At 47.9% G+C, this 18,495-nt stretch overlaps 1 protein-coding gene and 1 long non-coding RNA gene across 3 annotated transcripts in view; one reads left to right on the forward strand and one right to left on the reverse strand.

Annotated features, from left to right (window-relative positions):
- Positions 1–18,495, reverse strand: part of ZFHX3 (zinc finger homeobox 3) — a 396,997-nt gene that overhangs the window by 137,586 nt on the left and 240,916 nt on the right. For both annotated transcript variants that reach the window (XM_048316338.1, XM_048316337.1), the window contains exon 4: positions 1,542–1,852. The gene's annotated coding sequence lies outside the window, so the exon portion shown is untranslated. The remainder of the gene's footprint in view (positions 1–1,541; positions 1,853–18,495) is intronic.
- Positions 2,256–3,377, forward strand: LOC125331929. The gene is made up of 3 exons (XR_007206276.1): positions 2,256–2,339; positions 2,448–2,543; positions 3,008–3,377. It is a non-coding gene; the product is annotated as an uncharacterized LOC125331929 (long non-coding RNA).

Consider the following 18,495-nt stretch of genomic DNA (forward strand, 5'->3'; position numbering starts at 1 on the left):
GGGACAGAATCCTGCAGATTGGGTCCTGTACGAATCCCAGGTTTTGTCATCAGTAAAAGTATTCCAAGAGAAATGAAAACCCAGGCAGTGAAAACCTCTGCTCACCCCACAAAAGGGAGAAAAAGAGACTGACATTTCCATAGGTGATTCTGTCTGAAGAAATCAAGTATTTAAATGACTTCTATTTACACAGGAATTTGAGAAATAATGCTAATTTGCAGAATTGGCATCTGGGGTATGAGTATACGTACCTTGGGAGAGCACTTACGGAGCCTTAGTGAAGCTAAGTAATAAACGCTTTGTCTTCACCACACTATTTATGGGTTGCTTGGGGGCATCCTGCTCTCCTCCTGCCCCTACCTGGGCATAAAATTATTGCCTAACTAGGTTTTAATCAGAGCAACAGTAAATCTGAATGACCACACATGCACAGCCATTCCTCCTGCCTGATCTCCAGCATTAATTATAAAGTGAGACTGTTTACACAGTACATACCACTTTCCTGACTTCTTTCTTGTTTATGTCTAAACCTTTATGGACATAAAACTTTGGAATTTGCTTTTGGAATAAAACTGCAATTTAAGTGGCAATAACTGTGTTGGAAAACAACTCAGCTATTGCTCCCCTGGTGCCGCGGTCACGGCAGGTTTGCACTGGAACCTCTCCCATTGGAGCGTGTTGGTTCAGGTCATCTCCTTGCTGTCCCAGCTGGATGGCTCCTTAAAAACTGCAGCTTGAGATGGCTCAGAGCAAACACTCGAGCTTTCCCTCCCGAGTCCTTGCCTTCATTTCCCCCCCATCTGGCTTCCCTGTGCGCGTCCCCACACACCCCGGTCCAGGGTTTGTGGTGCTCCCCCAGTGCCAGGCTGGGGGTCAGGTCCTCACCCCTCCCAGTGTACTGACCTGGCAGCCTTTTTGCTCCTCCAAACAGAACCTTGTCCCATGCCCTAAGACACCCCTCACTCAGATTTCCCCTGAAAGGGAAATTTTTCCTGTACAGTAAGTCATTACAAACACAAGAGACATCCATCGGATGTCATACACAACTGAGGGTACCAACAGTAAAGTTACTCATGCTCTACAAGCACTAAATTATTCCTCGTCACACTGTCCTGGCTGCTCATTTTGTCAGGCTGTCACACAATAAATGAATATGTTGGCTGTTTGGGGCTGAGAACTCTTCCATTTGTTCAGTAAAACAGATACTGTACACCCCGGGCACCATATAAAAATAATAAATTACCATAGCACACAGGCAAAGTATTACTTGTCTCTCTCCTCGCCTTTACTTTATCCCCTCCATCCTCTGCCTTTCCTCTGATCAATTCATCTTCCATTTACTTTCTATTTCTGTCTGTAGGTTTCACTCTAATACATACTGCTCCGACAACTACAACCATGCCACCTGCTCCAGAAGTACAAGTACAAAGGCTCCACTGATGTGGAGAAGAGGAAATCAACAAAAGCTCAAGAGGAGGAGAAGAAATAATGTATATACTGCATAGTGCAAGAATATTAGGAAAAAGGAATCGAGCCTCTACCTGGTGCTGTCTCTTACACTGACTTGGATGCCTCCTGACTCCTGCCAGACTCTCTTTACTCTTCACATCCAACACAGAAATGTGGAGACTTGGTAGCCAGAGGAACTGAATGGCCTTCTCTGTGTAGGCAGGTTGGGAAGTGTTTGACCCAATCTCCCTTGTAGGTTAAAATGTCTTTTAATTCTGGTGGGTTGTGTCAAGATGGGAATGAATAAATTCTCTCTTCATTTTAGTGTCCGGCTCATGGAAGCTGCACAGGCTGGATGTTAAGTCTGTCCAAATTCCGTTCCTCTTTGGCAAGGTTATCCTACCTACAAAAATAAGAATTAAAATTAAGGTTTTGTTTGGCTTCTTACAAGTTCAGGTCTTGCCCCACATCTTCCAGAACACAGTTCCAACCCAAGTTTTAGCACACAGGCTCCCCAAGAGCACCCTCAAAGTCATGGGGAGTAATCAAATTATTTCAATACTTAGTGCATCATGTTTCCAAAGCATCACATAATCTTAACTAATAAAAAAACCAACAGAATTTACTGTTTGTTCTTTTAAAAAAATAAATAAGCAAAGAAGCAAAATTTAAATATTTATTGAAAAGCTAAATATTGTAGCCTTGTGCAGTTATTGGCAGGAGATGCTGTGCAAATAAAACCACGGCAGGCTGTTGCTTCCCACATCCCCGAGCGCTGGCCCACGGCCACCGCTGTCCCCGCAGCTCCCGGCAGCGCTGCCAGGCCCCGGCGCTGCCGCTCCGGACAGTCCCTAGGAAAGGGCTCTACTTCAGGCACACCTGGCGCTCAGGTACGTCTTGGGCCCACACCTGTCTGCCCTCTCCTCTCCTGGGGAGGTCTGGGGTGTAACCAGGACACAGCTGTCCTGAGCAGTTACAGCAGTGAAATGTCCTGGCAGGTGACTGTCCCAAAGGCTGGGGACAGCCAGGGTGTTCCGGCAGCTCCGGGTGTGCCAGTGGCCCTGGGCCCTGCTGAGGACTGCAGAGCTCCGCAGGTGAGTTGGGCTGGCCGGGAGGGGAATTCTGCTGCTTCTGGCATCTTATTCCCACCCCTCCTATCCCACGTGGCTGTGCATTAGTGATGGGCACTGCTGGCAGATGGCAAAGTTCGAGCTGGGCTAATTAAACATACCAAGCTAATAACCTTCCATTTTGGGACTGGTATAATTCATAATTTAATGTATTGCTGCTGAGACATTAACCTTTCAATGACTGGCACGGTGCCCACAGCAGCCTGAGTGCTGACCATCTTTCAGGAAAATGAGTATTATTGTTGAAACAGGTATAAATCATTCATGGCTTCAGCTTTTGTGTCAAGCTGCACATGAAAATAAGTAGTAGGCTGGGTAATTTATTTACCTTTTGGTGGTTATTCATATGATTTCATGATCATTTTCTCTGATTCATAAACACTGGCCAATTGCCATTCTGTTCTCATTTTACCTTTTCAGTATTGCAGTGGTTATTCTGATTTCCATCTTTAACAAGTTCAAGACTGGTGCCGAGTTGCTTGGTCCAGGCACAAACACAATCTCATTTCAAGGAGGAAAAACTTATTTTAAGCTAATTTCCCAGTATTCAGTGTAATTATTAAAGCTACCAACTTGTTACAATTTTGCATTTTGCTAAAAGAAGTGTTTCTTTGGTGTATAAACACACAGATTAAAACACTTTTCGAAGTTCTCCTTCAGAGGCAGCTGGAAGGAAGCTCACACGTTACTAAAGAGTTTAGTAAAGATCATGTCTTATCTCTTCCAATCAAATGGTGAATGAAGATGGCCAATGCTCCATCAAAAGGGGAAACTATCTCTGTCTTCGAAGGCACATTAAAAGATGAGTCTAAAAAAAATCCTAAGTGGATGCTGAAGAAGTAATCCCTTTGCAAAATTGCTATTTTTGAAGAAAGGAGTTAACTTAGAAATCAGCGAGAAGCTGTTTGTGAATATGCCTGTCACATTTAGTGCTTAGGATAACGCCAAGACCAGGATATTTTGGAGGTGTAAGAGAAGAAGGTGCAGTATCAGCATCGCTGGTTTTAAGCTTCTCCTCAGGACTTTATATGGTCACTCTCAGGACTGTATGAATAGTGCCAGAAGATAAAGCATTTGAACCTATTCATGGGGACAGCACTCAGACCCCCTTGGAACAGGAATTAATTGAGAGGTTGAGGTTCCTCTGGTTTCTTCATACTGGAAACATATGTTAGCCCCAAGAACATCTATTTTTTCCATTGGTAATGGTGCAGGAGATAACCCCTCACTCCTACAGGTGATAACCTGCCTCTGTTAATCCATATCTGTGTCACCTGTGGCCCAGGGCCGATCTGGTACACCCTCATTTTGGGGTCTGAGATGTGTCATTGAACCAGATGCACCTGGATCAAAGCCTGGCAGCTCCTTTCTTCAGGGACTCTACAGTGTCCCTGCATTTCACTCCCTCTGCTGGCTCCAGTTATACATCAAATGAAGGTTTTGAGACCTGAAATTTCTTTAAGGCTGGGACATCTAAAATTCACCTGGATCTTCAGGCTCCAGGGCCTGCCCTGCTGTGCTGTCCTTACGGGCAGCTGGCAGGGATGCAGCCCTTCCTCCTCCCAGCCACAGCATCCCGGGCTTGGGGCAGGACCGTGGCATTGCCAGCACTCCCCGCTGGAAGTCTGAGTGGGAAGTGTGTGGCCCCATTCCACATTCAGCACTCCCACCCCTGAAAGAGGGCAGGACCTCACCTCACCAGGCTGCACCTGTTGGGTGCACCTACAGGTGACTCCAAGTCACTGCCCCGTGCCACGCTGAGCCTCACACCTGCTCCCACTGCCTGCTGGCTTGGCGTAACTTCCCGAGGGAACTAGAGCATGGCCTTCAAACATTCGGCACCTCAGGAAGAAAAATCAGGAAAGTAACACCCCTCCTGAGTTTGAAGGACCAGGGTTATCCCAGCTGTGGATGTGTGCTGGTGCTGTCACAGCTGCATGGGAAGTCAAGTGCCCCCCAGCTTTGGCAGGCTGGCAGAGCATGAGCCCTCTTGGCCAACATTCCCCGACTCAGCCGTGCTACGCAGATGGGCTCTTATGCAATTTTTGTTTTCCATTAGCCACGTGACTTTCTATGGCAAGGATTACTCAATGTGCAGTTCCTGTCTGAAGTGGCCCATCCAAAGTATTCAAAACAAGTTCTGAGCAAACCTGCATCTCAAGGGTTGGTGTTGCCTTCGGGCAGATATTGTTATTTCATAAGTGGGAAAACTGGGGTAATTTTTTTTCTTTAAGGGGGGGCAGATGCTGCACATGTACAAGCACTGAACACCCTTGGTGTTTGTCTAAAGCTGGGAAGAAGCATTGAAAACACCTAGGTGTGATAGAGGGGCTGCATATTTGGGCATGAATCCCCCTATACCATTATGCTTTTTGCTACACACACATTTACTTGCCACAGAAATGGATCTTGTACCTCATTATTCAAATACTTGTCTGCAGTTATTCCGTATTTCAGGTTTTTGGTATTTCCCCCTTGTTCACATGCCAGGTGGCAAACCCCAAATTGGAGCAGAAGTCACTTCCTGCACTCTGGTTATAAGACAGTTAAAGTTCAGATTTCTAATTGCTCTCTCGAGGCCTTATTACTTGTTGATTAGGGTCTTTTGGGAACTGCATCAAACCTATAATAATAAACACTCATTTCACTGGAAGTTTGTAGCTGCCATGGCAGCCCTGCAGCCCTTCCGTAATGGCACACACACAAACCAACCAGGAAAGGCCTCTCTAACATTTTCAGAGGCTTTCCAGGCTGGACAGATCTGATCCATGGGCATCTACCTGCCAGATTGGAGCTGGGGCTGCATCTCTGGCAGAGGCACCTTTGTCTGCGTGTGCCCCTCTGCCCTCTCCCAGCCCACAGCCCAGCGCTGGGAGTGGCGTCTGGGCAGGAGCCCGGCGGGGGAGCACATCTGTGCAGGGACAGCTGCTAGGGCTCCTTCAAAATGCTGACTAGTTCCCTAAATGCTGGAAGATTTGGGGACAGCAGCAAGTAAGGAGAAGTAGGACTGCCGGCACACTGCTAGTGGCCAGTCAATGTTCATAGTCCATTACCTCCTGTTCTCTTATGGCACCTGACCAGAACAGATGGCCTGAAGGTGCCATCCTGAAACCCAGGTGCTTTATGCTTCAGCAAAAGCCTCTGCTGTGTGAGGGTGCTGCTGGAGGAGGACACTGAGCGTTTGCTATCTGAGCAGTTTCTCTGCGGTACCCTTGGCACAATAAACCTCCTCCCACAGGTACCCCTGGCCCGACCAGCCCCATGGAATCTGTGGACTGATGCCCAGTTGCCAGCCCAGGTTAGGGATGCTGGATTCTGCTGGAGCACATGGGGACACGGCCCCCAGATCCCCAGCTGGGACAGAAGAGGGTCCCCCAGTGAGGAGCAGTGGCAGGACGGTTGCAGATGCCTGGTGCACAGCTGCTCACTCCAGCTCTGGGTCTCATCAACGCACATGTTCCTAATTGCAAAACCACTGAGTTCTCCTAACTTCAGCAGTCCAAGGTGTCATTCCCAGGCTAGGTGCTTTGGAAGTGCTTGTATGACATCGTTTTTACAGGCTGGATGTCAGAAGCGATGGGATGGGGAGCACAGTGGGGTCATGGATTGTCTCAGACAGGAGAGAAGTTGTTGCAAGTCTGCTCTTGGTGAGTCTCCAGAGAAGGGCACTGGGTCTCCCTGGAACCCCCCAGAATGAATGAGCCTGAAGTAAAAGTAGGTGTTTATCTCAAGTTGCTGCCTCAAATAGCCGGGTACCTGTTGGAAGGGGCAGATCGATGCAAGCCAAGGCAGCCATGCATGAGCTGTTACACAGTGGTTAGTATTGATCAGAGCTAACGGCTGCCGATAGGAATGCGGAGTGGACTGACAGGCCGAGAAGAGGGAAGGAGGAAACAGCCTTCGCTGGTGGCAGACGTACAGAGGAAAGCCGATAAAAAGTCAATTCCACTTAACTGAATGGCTGCTAACTAAATATTTTTGGGGCCAGAGCCTTCCCAGATAGCAGCTGGAATGTCTCTGCTCCAGAACTGAGACATCAAGTGAGTGTGGCATCGACGGCTGAGATAAGAGATGCTGTGATGGCCGGAGGAGCAGGAGAACCTGATGAGCCAGCCCTGCCTGCCTGCCCTGCATGGCCCACACGCCATGGGAGAACAGAGAAATGCAGGACTGCTTTTCCCAGGCCCAATACTAAGATTGTGGACAATGTTTCAGGCCAACTTTTAGTGGACTGGATCAGTGCTTGAGGCACCGAATATAAAGTAATTCTCCACCAGTTTGATTAATAGTGTCATAGTCATAGCTTCAGTTCAGGTTCAACCTTTTTAACGTTTTATTATTTTACAGTGTAATAAATCAGGGCAGCAGGAAAAGACAGATGCAGGAATGTCCCTGTCTCCCGTCTGCTCATGCAGACAATGGGTCATGGGATAACGGCTTCCAGGGCTGAGGCAGCTGATAGAAAACCTCCTAGAGAGGAGTCTGTAACAGAGCCAGCGGTGCTCTGAGGAAGGAAGAGGCAGCTGGAAGCCGGTCAGCATGTCCTGGGGAGCTGGAGCATTGACCAAGGAAGGGGCAGGCCGGGGCTTCCAGGGGGCTAACTGGGATGAGATGTCTCCTTGCTGACTGCAAGAGGAAAGGCAGATGTGCCACAGCACCAACCGTCCCAGGGCGAAGTGGGATGCTGCCCTTTCTCACGGAGCAAACGAGCCCCTTCCTGCCCTTCCAGCACCAGCAGTGACCAAACTGAGCTCACACCACACTGATCCTTACTGGGCTTGCTGGTGCAGGCATGGACACAGCTCAAGGACTGTCACGGAAGGCTACAGCTTAGGGAAAGGAAAGCTGAGCTGTGTAGGGCCAGTGCAGGCTGCAGAGAGGAGAAAGCAGAAGCTCTGCAGCTCGGTTGGTGGACAACAATATAGATGATACAGATGAAAGAAAGAACGGAGATGTTTTTATGAGATCAAAAGAATAAGAGAAGTACCCGTAGAGGTTCATCTCTGATGGAGCTGATGGAGAGACTGTGGGAACATGAACCTAAAACATGCAGGGAAAGGGCTGGAGGTGGTGAACAAGCTTCACTTGTTAGGAAGGAGGGATGGAGGAAGAACAAGGGATCTGAAGAGAGAAAAAAGACAAATCAAATACTAAGAAAACTCCTAAGGGGCATTTTTTATGGACTGAAATGTGTGTGTAGCAGCAAAAAGAAGTGGCTGTGGCAATCAAAGGAAGCAATGACAGAGCCTTGGAAAAGAGGTTTTGTCATTAGAATGGAGAGTGGAAAATGATCCAATCATTCAGAAATTGTGAAGGGTAAGGGAAAAACTGGGTCACAGTAAGAAAAACTTCATGGAAAGGTAACAAAAATCTAATAAATGTACTTTGTTTCTCATATCACCTGTTTTGTTCAATGCAAACCTCGGGACAGCACATAGAGATGCAAATAAATTCATGTGTAACGTGGTGAGAACAAGTGAGACTAATGCTTGAAATTTCTGCCCCGTATTTATAGGCTGCTGCTTCTATTGCAGAGCAAAGCAAGTTGTATATGGAACAAACATTGCACTGTTTTCCATCTTCCTTTAACAGGAGTTAATTTTACTTTTAAATTTTTATCAGTTTCATACAGGGGTCTGGCAGTCCCAAGGCAAAGGCACCACAACTTACAGGTTATTTGTCATTACAACTTCAGGACCATTAAAAGAGATGTAAGCTACAACCCAGGGACCAGATGACTAAAATATTGTCAGCAGCTGGACTCGACACACAGTTATTTTTATTTGCACATGCTGATATTCAGGTGTTTATAAAACAAGGTCCTCACTGCTGTCAGTGCCTGCCTGACACTGATGCCCGGGTTTGTTGTCACGTAGGTGTTGCAGGCTGGACCACCCGGGCCATTGACATGGACAGTCACACTGACACCCACAAATCCTACAACTGTTATGTACATGCTTTTAAAGATAATGCTTTGAAGCCTTGTATTTACTTCTAGACTAATTTAAATAAAGGTTAACTGTGAGATTTAAGCCACTTTCTGACAGTGAACCTTCAACTACACAGTGAAGGCATTGGCAGAGCTAGAAAACTCCTTCAGCCCGTGTGTACCATTGCTGGACAGTCAGTGGGAGGATTAAGGGAAGAAATCAGTTCAATATTCCACTATCCTTGCTGCTAAATTCTGTGCAATTCCAAACTAGACTGAAATCCAGCCTGTTTTACTCTGTTCCTACCAGGCTACCTCTCTGCACTCCGTTATATTGGAATGTTTTAAAGCTGACATGGTACAGGAAGAACTAATGAAATCTATTAGACTTTCAGTACAAAAGAGGAGAGATTTCTAAGAAATACTGCACAAAAAAGTGCAGATTAAAAAAATGGAAGCAGCAGAGAACAGCAACTATGTGCCACAAAAAGATAAACACAAAAAGCTCAGCTCTCTCTTATAAGACACCCACAGTCTCCATCTGTCATCCCAACCCTTCCTCTCCCAACTGTTCTTAAATTAAATGAATGCTTCTAATGGGCAATTTTCTCATGAAAGTGTATGAGAATTCATCCAAAGACAAATTAAAACAATGCTCTGGAATTAAGCAATTCACCCCTCTCACAGGTTGCCGGGCTTCAATGGTTGCATTTACAGTAGAAAAAAAAACAGTAAAACACCCAAATAAAGAACAACTGGCAAAAGAGCAAACCTTGCATTGACCATAGCCAATGCAAACACAGGTCGCTCTCTGCAATCATTCTCACAGTCCTACAGCTGAGACTAAAGGTTATTTTCCTCTGTATAAGAGACTCCTGTACACATCAGATTTACTGGTTCTGTCCTTTGTGGGCCCTGCAGTCCAAACACCTCCCAAGAGATCAGCAATGTTAAAGCTATATATTATGTTTTTCTTCATGTAAATAAACCTAACTTGGGCTACTGTGTCTAAAGTGGCTTTAAAATGTATTTTTCTACTCACCATGTACCATTTTAGTTGCTTTTAGCATCCTACCCAGCATCCCATCCATGCTGGACATGAATAACATGCTCAGATTTTCCATTCTCACTTTGGTTTCCGGTCACTTGAATTTTGAGGTTACTGCTTAGTAACAGAATTCTTCTGTGTTTTGGGTGAATGCACTTAATTTGTGTCACTTGAAGCCTAGATGGACAGATTAGCAAAATTGCAATGAAACGTTTCTATTAAACTCAGCTCTGAAGGAGGACCCTTGAAAAGGAAACAGATGTTAAATTCAGACCCCATCAGATGCCAGTGCCTCCTTCATAACAGGTCTCGGCTGCCTCTGTATTTCACTATTTGCTCTTTGCATTCACCCCAGGCAGTCTGATACCAAACGGTTTGGGTATTTTAGTTTTCTTAGCTAATAGTCCCACTAAATTTAGATCTAGCAGCAGAAAGGAACTAAAAGGAGACGAGCCACCCCTGCGGCCCCGAAGAAGTTCCCGGCGCCAGAACAGGCTGAGGCTGGAAGCAGCTGGGATGGGGCACACGTGGTTGGGCACTGCTCCTCCATGGCTGTGGGATCCACGGCCGACAGTGTAAGCAGGTCCCGGGCCAGGGCCATGCTCACGAGTGTCCATGCTGCCGTGACAGGGACACTGGAATGCTGGCTGGCCAAACCAGGGGCTCCGTCATCAGCCCCCTCTGGTCTGGACTGTTCTGCCACTGCAGGTGCTTCATTCGTCTCTCTGGGTCTCGGCCCCAGATCGCAGTGCACGCACTGCCAGTCCCCTTGGATTTCCTTCTCTGTTTGCTTTCATCTTCTGTGCTCCCTCCCTGCTCTCTTGCTGTCTTTGCATGATTCCTGCCCTCACCCTCTTCATTACCAAAGTCACTGGGACTGTTGGAGCTCGCAGCGGAAGGTAACTGACCCTCCCCAGACCCCCTGCTCTCTGTGATTCCTGCATGTGCTCTTTCACAGTTTCTCTTACTGAAGTCCCTCACTGTTGTACTTAACCACTGTGAGTGACAGAAATCCAATGCTGACCACTTCATTATGTACCGACCTTGTCCCCTGGCCTCCTGCCCCTCCATCTCTCTTGGGCAGTTTGCCCTGTGTCATGAGTCCTTGTTAAAGGTCAGGACCCCAAACCATCAGCACTGGTCGTGTTGTTTTACTGTATCACCAGAGAAATCAGGGCTGTCGGATCTCATTAGAGCCCTATTTACGGGTGGAACGCCGCTTCTGGCGTGTGATGAGCCACTACCATTGAAACGCAATCTTCCCCAGATCAAACCAGCAGCACACAGGGATTATATTCCAGCAGTCAATCTCTCATAATCGCTCCCACCCTTATTGGCATGGCTACTACAGTCCCTGCATGAGAAAGGAAATCCTCTTAAACAAATACTCTCCGCAGGAGTAAGACTCTGCTTCCCGATGAAGGGGCGCAGGCCGTGGCCACAGGGAGGGCAGGACAGGCGGCCACGCAGACTCGCCTGGAGCAGCCAGGTCAGCAACCCCCGTGCGCTGCCTGGCTCTTCCTGCGGCAGCAAACCAGAGACACGTCCGACTTGATGCCACGCCAGTGATGGAGAAGCGTGAACGGATCCTCTCAACGTGCCCCCGAGAGGAGCTGGGAACTGCCACCCTGCGTGGGAGCGGGGAAGTGATGCCGCTTCCTGCGTGTGACATCCCAAATCGGCGGCAGCACTGGAAGGTTAATTATTCACAGCCTTAGAAAAACTTCTTTAAATTGTGACTCTTATCAGCTTCTTCTCTGACATGAGTATTAAAACACAGAGACCCTTTCCCTCTCGAATTACGCCACAGTTTTCAGTCACAGTCATGACAAAGCGCTAAGGGATTTCCAGAGCATGTTGCCAGGTGGGTCAGGTGGTAAATAACATCATATGCTCCACATGTGAACTGAGCTTTTAAAAGAAAGTTTCAGTGTGGCTGTTTCAGCGCGGCTGTGTGCCAAATTGGTAATTTCCCCAGTGCATAATGCAGAAAATGATGCAAACCCATTACATGAATTCTGAAGACAAAGAGAAATCTCAGCTGCCTAAATGACAACAAATCAAAAAGTAAACACAGAGGCTAAAAAGAACCATAGGAGTAACCCTGAGAACCAAATCCCATCTAGGACGAACCCCTGTACAACATGTCACGACAGAGAAGGCAGCACGTTAAACTCACAAAGTACAGATATTTCACTCAAATGAGAGATTTATAACAGTTGCCTTTTGGGCCACATGAGCTCCAAGTTGTGCACTACATGGTGACACCCCATGATTTTTCTAAAAGCATTTATAGTATTTCAGCATTCCTTGCCTGAAAGATTCCACCTTATCAGACGATGATGTTCCTCCTCCTCAGGATGGTTGGAGAAGTCGAGCTGATGTGCACAGGGAGGTGCTGCTAAACCCAGCAGCCCAAGGATGGAAAGGGAGCGATTGTGTGAGGAAAGAGGGCCTAATGAAACCATAAGGGCAACCAAGCCTGAAGGAAAGGTTTGGACGAGTTTTTATACCACTTTCTTGGGGGTTTTGTTATTAAATTTAATGCCTAGAAAGAGGATAAAGTTAGATGTTGTACAGTGAGAGGATTATCTTAGTATGGCAGTCTGGGAAAGGCACGGCTCACATGCAGTCCACAGCAGAATTTTGAAAAATCCTTCTTCAAAAAAAGTATAAAAAGAGGAAAAACTATGAAATCCTCAACTATATGGAAAAAAGAGAAGATCTTAGCAAGTCTAACAGACAGCCCTAAAACCAAAGCATGTAGACTCGATATAACTTATTAGAGTGGCAGGAGAAGGCAATATCTGCACGGGAACAGCGAAGTTGTACGAGAAGAGGATTTACCAGGAGCTCAAAAACCTGAGAATATGGTCCACATTAAAGGGAACTTGACACCTGCTTTGCCCAGTTCTGAGCCAGACAGGTGCAGCTGCATTTTTAAGAAAGTGTGTAAAAGAGGACTCTGACATACACGAGAGGTGCGATAGGGAAGAGCCTCAACCAAAACCAGAGACATTTTACCCCAGATTCTCAGGTAACCGGGAGTGTGTTGCAGTGGGGATCCTGCAACATGCATATATCAAACCAGGAGTCCCGTGGAAAGGAAATATATACGGACAGACAGATTCTTGATAGCTGTTTCAGAGAGATGTTAAAAGATACCTTCCACAGGAGTGAGAGGATAAGGTTACCACACGTGCTAAAAAGCCAGATCTGCTTTCTTCTAGGTCACTAATTCTGATATTTTTGCATCCATTTGGGTCAGCAGGGTCATAAAATATGACCTTTCCATTTTGCAAAGTTTCTTCTAAATCATTCTCTAAGAGCTCCTTTAATGTGTTCTTACCCAGAGCAGTGGGGCTGGCTCAGCTGGGCTCCTTTTCCATTCCATGCACAGTTACAGACATTTGCTGCAAGGCCCTGTGATGTTCAGTTGGGGACGAAGAGCTAAATCAGGCTAAAGTGTATTTTAATTTAATACAATTTTTGCTAATACTGAAAATAGACATACATCTGACATTGTTTAACATTTCAGAATTTGCTTAATTAGCAGTTCCCTATGAGACCAAGTCACTCTTGGAGAGGTGAGTGGTTCCCTGGGGGGCTCCAGAAGGGGTCTCTGCCCCAGAGCAGCCCAATGTGGGCAGTTCCCAAAGCTCCTTCTCTGTATGGCTGCACTGAATTTGCTGCTTGGCTTCAGCACTGGAACTATCTGTCAATTCCAAAGCAGAAACAGAGTTTGAAAGGCAAACATGAGCTGTGATCAATATCCTAACAAATCCAATGGAAGCCCCAGCTCCCAAAGGGTTAATCCAGAGAAGAAAAGGCATCCGCATGTTTAGTGAGCTAATGTGTTTATTGACTGGGAGGCCTTTAAGTCTTCAACAAGGAAAAGCTCTGATAAGTGACTGGAAGTTCGAGTCAGACAACCCAGTTTGGGTGGAACTTGGGTGAAACAGGGTTACCTTTTCCAGCTGATTGGCTTTTCAGACTTCTGGGGGGTCATCCCTGGGGTGTGCCTTGGCAGGGGGTCTGCACCTGCCCGGAGTGAAGCCCACCGTGGAACAGGGATGTTCCCACAACAGGGAGTGTCCAGGCTGGCTGGTGTGGACACAACATAAGCACCTTGTCCCAGAGAAAAATGATGGGCCAGCGTCCCTCCAGCGTCTCGCAGCGCTGTTCAGCATGTTTGAGTCCAGACCTGGAGCGTGTTGTAATCCTCCGCCAAAATCCTGCACCCAGCTCCCAGATGGACACTCCTGATTTCCACAGGGGCATCCCAAAATGTGCAACAACTCCCTGCTGAGAGCAGGACTCTGCTCAGTGCCTCCACATCCCAGCCTGGAGCTGACTCCTTGCTTCCACATGGGCGCATCCAGCGCTGGGCATGGGGAGAGCTGCCCACCCATCAGCCTGGTGGACAGCCCTGCCCAGTCCTGTGCTGGGAACTGCACTGGTGCACCTTAACCCCTTGTGTCCACCCACCGGCCGGTCATTGTCAGGGTCAGTGCTGGGGTCAGGGGTCGGTGTCTGCCTGCTAACAGAGTGTGAGCCAACACTGTCCTCACATTGCTGGAGGGAAGAGACAATGCCCCCCTCTTGCTGCCAGCCATTGCCCGGGGCCGGGGATATTGGCTCTATTGGAAAACTGACAGCCCAGGAGGTGATGGAAGTGTCTGATAGCAGCTGGAGAGCTGGCTCGAGGACACCAAGCAGCTGGGCTTCCCCTGGGATGAATCCCCCAGGATGAATCCCCAGGTCTGCAGGCTCAGCCCCCTGTGCCAGCCAGGTGCTGTTGCCTGGGTCCAGCTCTGGGCTGCCCTTCCCAGCCTGAGCAGAACCTCCTGGTGACCCCACAATAGCCTCACCTCCCCACACCCAAAAGCCCTGGACGAGCACCCGTCATCTGACCAAGGGCAAAGAAATCCTGGGTTACCAGTGGTGCCTTCTGCCATGGAACTGTTGGAAATTACTTTAAAACCCAAGAGAAATTACAAAGCCAGGAAGAGAGAGACGTTACCAGGATTTGGGATAACAGAAACACCGGAATTTTGGTAAATGTACAGGTTTTGATCTGTCCCAGGCCATAGCATGCACCTAGTTCAAGACATGACTGCAAGGAAGAGTCAGGAGATTTTTTGGCCCTTTCAGTGCCAAACCCCTCTGGTTCAGGTACCGTGGCAGTGACTACAAAGGTGTAATCAGGGGATATTCCTTATGGATTTCTGTTGTATTGGAAAAATATTGTAACCAAACCATATACATTCCATTTCCGCATTAGTTAAGCGATTATAAGAAGATAAATTAAATTAATGATCCATCTAGCCAATGTCCTGTCATCAACAGGGACCAGTAACAGTCCTGCAGGCTGGAGCATGGAATCAGTGAGGAGGCAGTACTGCTATCACCAACTTCAGATTAAAGGACTTTCTGACCTACAAGGATGTCCCACTTTTCAGCAGTCCTCAGTGGATTTTTCTCCGAGGAAGCTGTTCAGTTGTTCCTGCACACAGAGATCATCAAGAGATGCCAGTGTCCCAAGCGTCTACTCAGGAAACAAATAAATACCCTGGAATATTGTTCCCTCTAAATCTGGCAATCTGGTTGAGAATATCTGTGAAGAGGTGGGTGAGGAGCAGCACCACCACGGCTTCGGAGAGGAGAACAGGCAAAATGTATCCTGGCACCACTCCCAGTGAAGGGCCTGAATTAGAACCTTAGGGTGGGTGCTGCCCACCACGCGACACAGATCCCGCAGGAATATTCTCCTCCTGTGGAATCCCAGCCTGGGGACAGGGTGGAGACACAGTCTTGAGCAGTGAGATTGGCGGGTAGAGAGACTGAGCATGAGGAGTGAGCCGAGGTTTGAGCCTCGGTAGCTCAGGATCCAGAATCTTCGTGGGTCGGGATGTTTGATTCACCGGGCCATCAAAAGCAGCCACGGTCGCTCCTGCTCTCAGGCTTCTCCTCACCTTGATTTGCATATTCAAGAATCGCCGATGTCTGGCTGTCAGAGATGGTGACAGTTGGGGGGGTTTTTTAGCTTTATCAAGGGGGATTATTTTTAACCCAAATTATTTTGCATTGTAAATGTTTAAATCCACATCAAATCCAGATTAATGCATAAAACAGTCCAAGAGGGTATTTACTGGGGGGAAAAAATAACAATAAACCAAATTATTATGGCTAGCTTCTATCTGAAGTGTTTTTAAAAGGGGAAAGTCTGCAATTTTGGCTAAAATATCACTTCAAGGAGAAGATTGAAATAAACCTCTCTGCAAAACGGCATAAGTTTACATACAAACTGGAACCCTTGGTACTTTTTCACAACATGACTGGAATTAATAATGCAGATAAATCCTAAATAAATCAGGATTAGTGTTAACTACGTCTTGAGGTTTAATACGCTGTACGAAAATGAAAGGGGGCCGGCGGGGGAGGAAGGAGCTTTGCCTTAAAGCTCCGCGGAGCAGAGCCCGGAGGAGGCCGGGAGCCCCCGACCCGCCGAGCTGGGCAATCAAAGCGTCTCTAATCGCCGCGCTCCGGGATGTGTTCAAAGGATCCGGGCTGGCCACGGGCTGCCTGAGGTCACCAGGGAAATGCAGTCGTGGGCCAGGGGGAGGGGTGTCTCGGATTTTTGGACAGCCCGGCTGTTTGGATCTGGTTTCAGGAGGTCAGCCGGATTGCAGTATTTTACCGTCTTATCAGCAAAAAGATTAAATTTCCCGTCGTGGTTAAAGAGCTCAGCTCCACTCTGAAGGAAAATATAAATAAAACTGCCAACACAATCGCCCGAGAAAAACCTGTGGCAGCGCGTCGGGCTGGGGAGCGGCTTCCCCGAGGCCAGGGCGGCCCCAGCGGTGTCCCCGCTGCTCCCCCGGCTACTGCCCAGCCAGCACGGACGGCCTCGTCCTGTCCTCTCCTCCTCCCCGAGCCACGGCTGATGAACCCCTCGCTCTCTGGTACAAAAGTAGAGGGTTAAAATTTTTACTTTTTTTTTTTTTTTTCCCCCCAAAACTCCAGAGGAGTAGAAAAATGCTTCTTGTGTTCATTTTGTTACCTGGGAGTTCACTGTCTCTGTTCTGGTTCTGTCCATGCACCCCTGTGTAAGAACACCAGCTCAGGGCTGCCCTGCCTCTCCCAGGTGTGGGACTGGGCTGGAAACTCTCAGAAATTTGCGGCATTCTAAGAAATCTCATCTCCCATCTGTTTCCTGTTCCTCTTTCAGCACTTCCCCAGTGCTCACACCAGCTCTGGGGCTCAGACAAGTTGAGGGCCAGGTTCTCACCCGCCTTGTGCCACAGCTCATCACCAACACCTGTGCCAACGGCGATAAATCCATCACAACAATCCCACGGACACGTGCCATTTCTGCCGTCTTGGGTCTCTTTGCCCAAGAGACCTTTGGGTCTCTGTATGTGTATGTCACAAGCCTGAACACAATCTCACCTCTTTGCCTAAAGCAGCCAGTTTGCTAAACTTTAATGATAACCTGTTGTTTTTATGTGGAATATTTACCTATGATTAAACATTGACCAGTAAGCAAACAGAGGAGGTTTTCAATAATGTTTCAATATTTAAGAGCTGGAAATTACCCTGGTTTATATCACAAAAAGCAAAGTGCCAGCAGTCAGTAGTGCTGGTGCTGATGTTAGTTGATGCGGTTCTGAAAGAACACCTCCTGTAAGAGTGAGTCTGCGTCTCTGGTCTCTACAAGAACAGCCCTGTAGTCTGTGTCCTAAGTGACAGACCTGAAATGATCCAGGTGACACCTCCTGGCAGATCCCTCTGCACGAGTCAGCACATTCACCTCAGTGCCATTGGAAATTTCAAAAAAAGTTAAAGAAAATAAACCCTGAGTCTGTCTTTTCTTTAGGAGAACTTCAGCCTAGGTCTGAGGAGATGAACATGAGATGCACAAGTGTAAGAAGTCCTGAGATACCTCTGATTGCTCCAGCTCTCACAGAGATGACACTGACATTACACAGGAAATCAGAGCACAGTGCCCACCCACGGGTTCTCCTCTCCCAGGAACAGCCACAGTGAGCACAAGCTGCCCACAAACTCCGGGTGTCACCTTCAGGTCGGTTCAGATGAACCAAACCTCAAGGATGCTGTCCAGCAGCTGCAGCACCTGTGTGGCCCCAAGACAGGACAAGCCCTGGGCCAGGCTCACGGGGGCTCAGGCTGCTCATCAGTGGGGCATGCGGTACCAACTGTGTAATGCTGAGACCCTCCAGTTCCACACTGCACCAACCCATCCACGCAGCCAAAATCCCTTCTTTGGGCTGACATCGACATTTCAGCGAACACCCGCAGGCACGGGGCTGTGTTGGAGCAACAAACCAACTCCCTCCTTGCCCAGTTCCAACAAAATACGTGTTGAAGAGGTGGGACCTGGGGCAGGGCTCTGGCACTGCTGGCTCTGACCCAGGCACATGGGTCCAGCCCCTGCCCTTGGAGCTGCCGTGTCCAGCCTGGTGACCAGCTCTGGGTTCAGCTGCTACCAGCAAATCCTCCACAGAGGCTCAGGAACCTTTCTCCACCCTGCCTTTGCCAGCTGCAGAGAAGTGTTTCTGGAGGTTTAACCAGGATTCTCAATGTAGATGTCCAGAAACCATTGGGTATTCATAGAGCAGAGGAGCTGATTTTATACTGTGATGTTTAAATGTTTGGGCTTTGCTTTCAGACATTTCCAGTAGAAGAAAAAGGGGAAAAAAAGCCCCAAAGGGAGAGGGTGGAAGGTCACTGAGAAATGGATGTGACTTGCACCACGTCCACTGCCATAATGGGGCCATGAAGCATCGGCCCCTCTTCCTACTGAGCAAGCTCTGAGCGGATTAAATGCACAAACAGCCAAAACTGGTTATATTCCTTAAAAAACCCACATAGTGCTATTCCCATGTGTTGGGAAAGAGTAAATCTCCCAACCCTAA

The sequence above is a fragment of the Corvus hawaiiensis genome, chromosome 12, assembly GCF_020740725.1.
Source record: "Corvus hawaiiensis isolate bCorHaw1 chromosome 12, bCorHaw1.pri.cur, whole genome shotgun sequence".
NCBI classification, from domain to species: domain Eukaryota; kingdom Metazoa; phylum Chordata; class Aves; order Passeriformes; family Corvidae; genus Corvus; species Corvus hawaiiensis.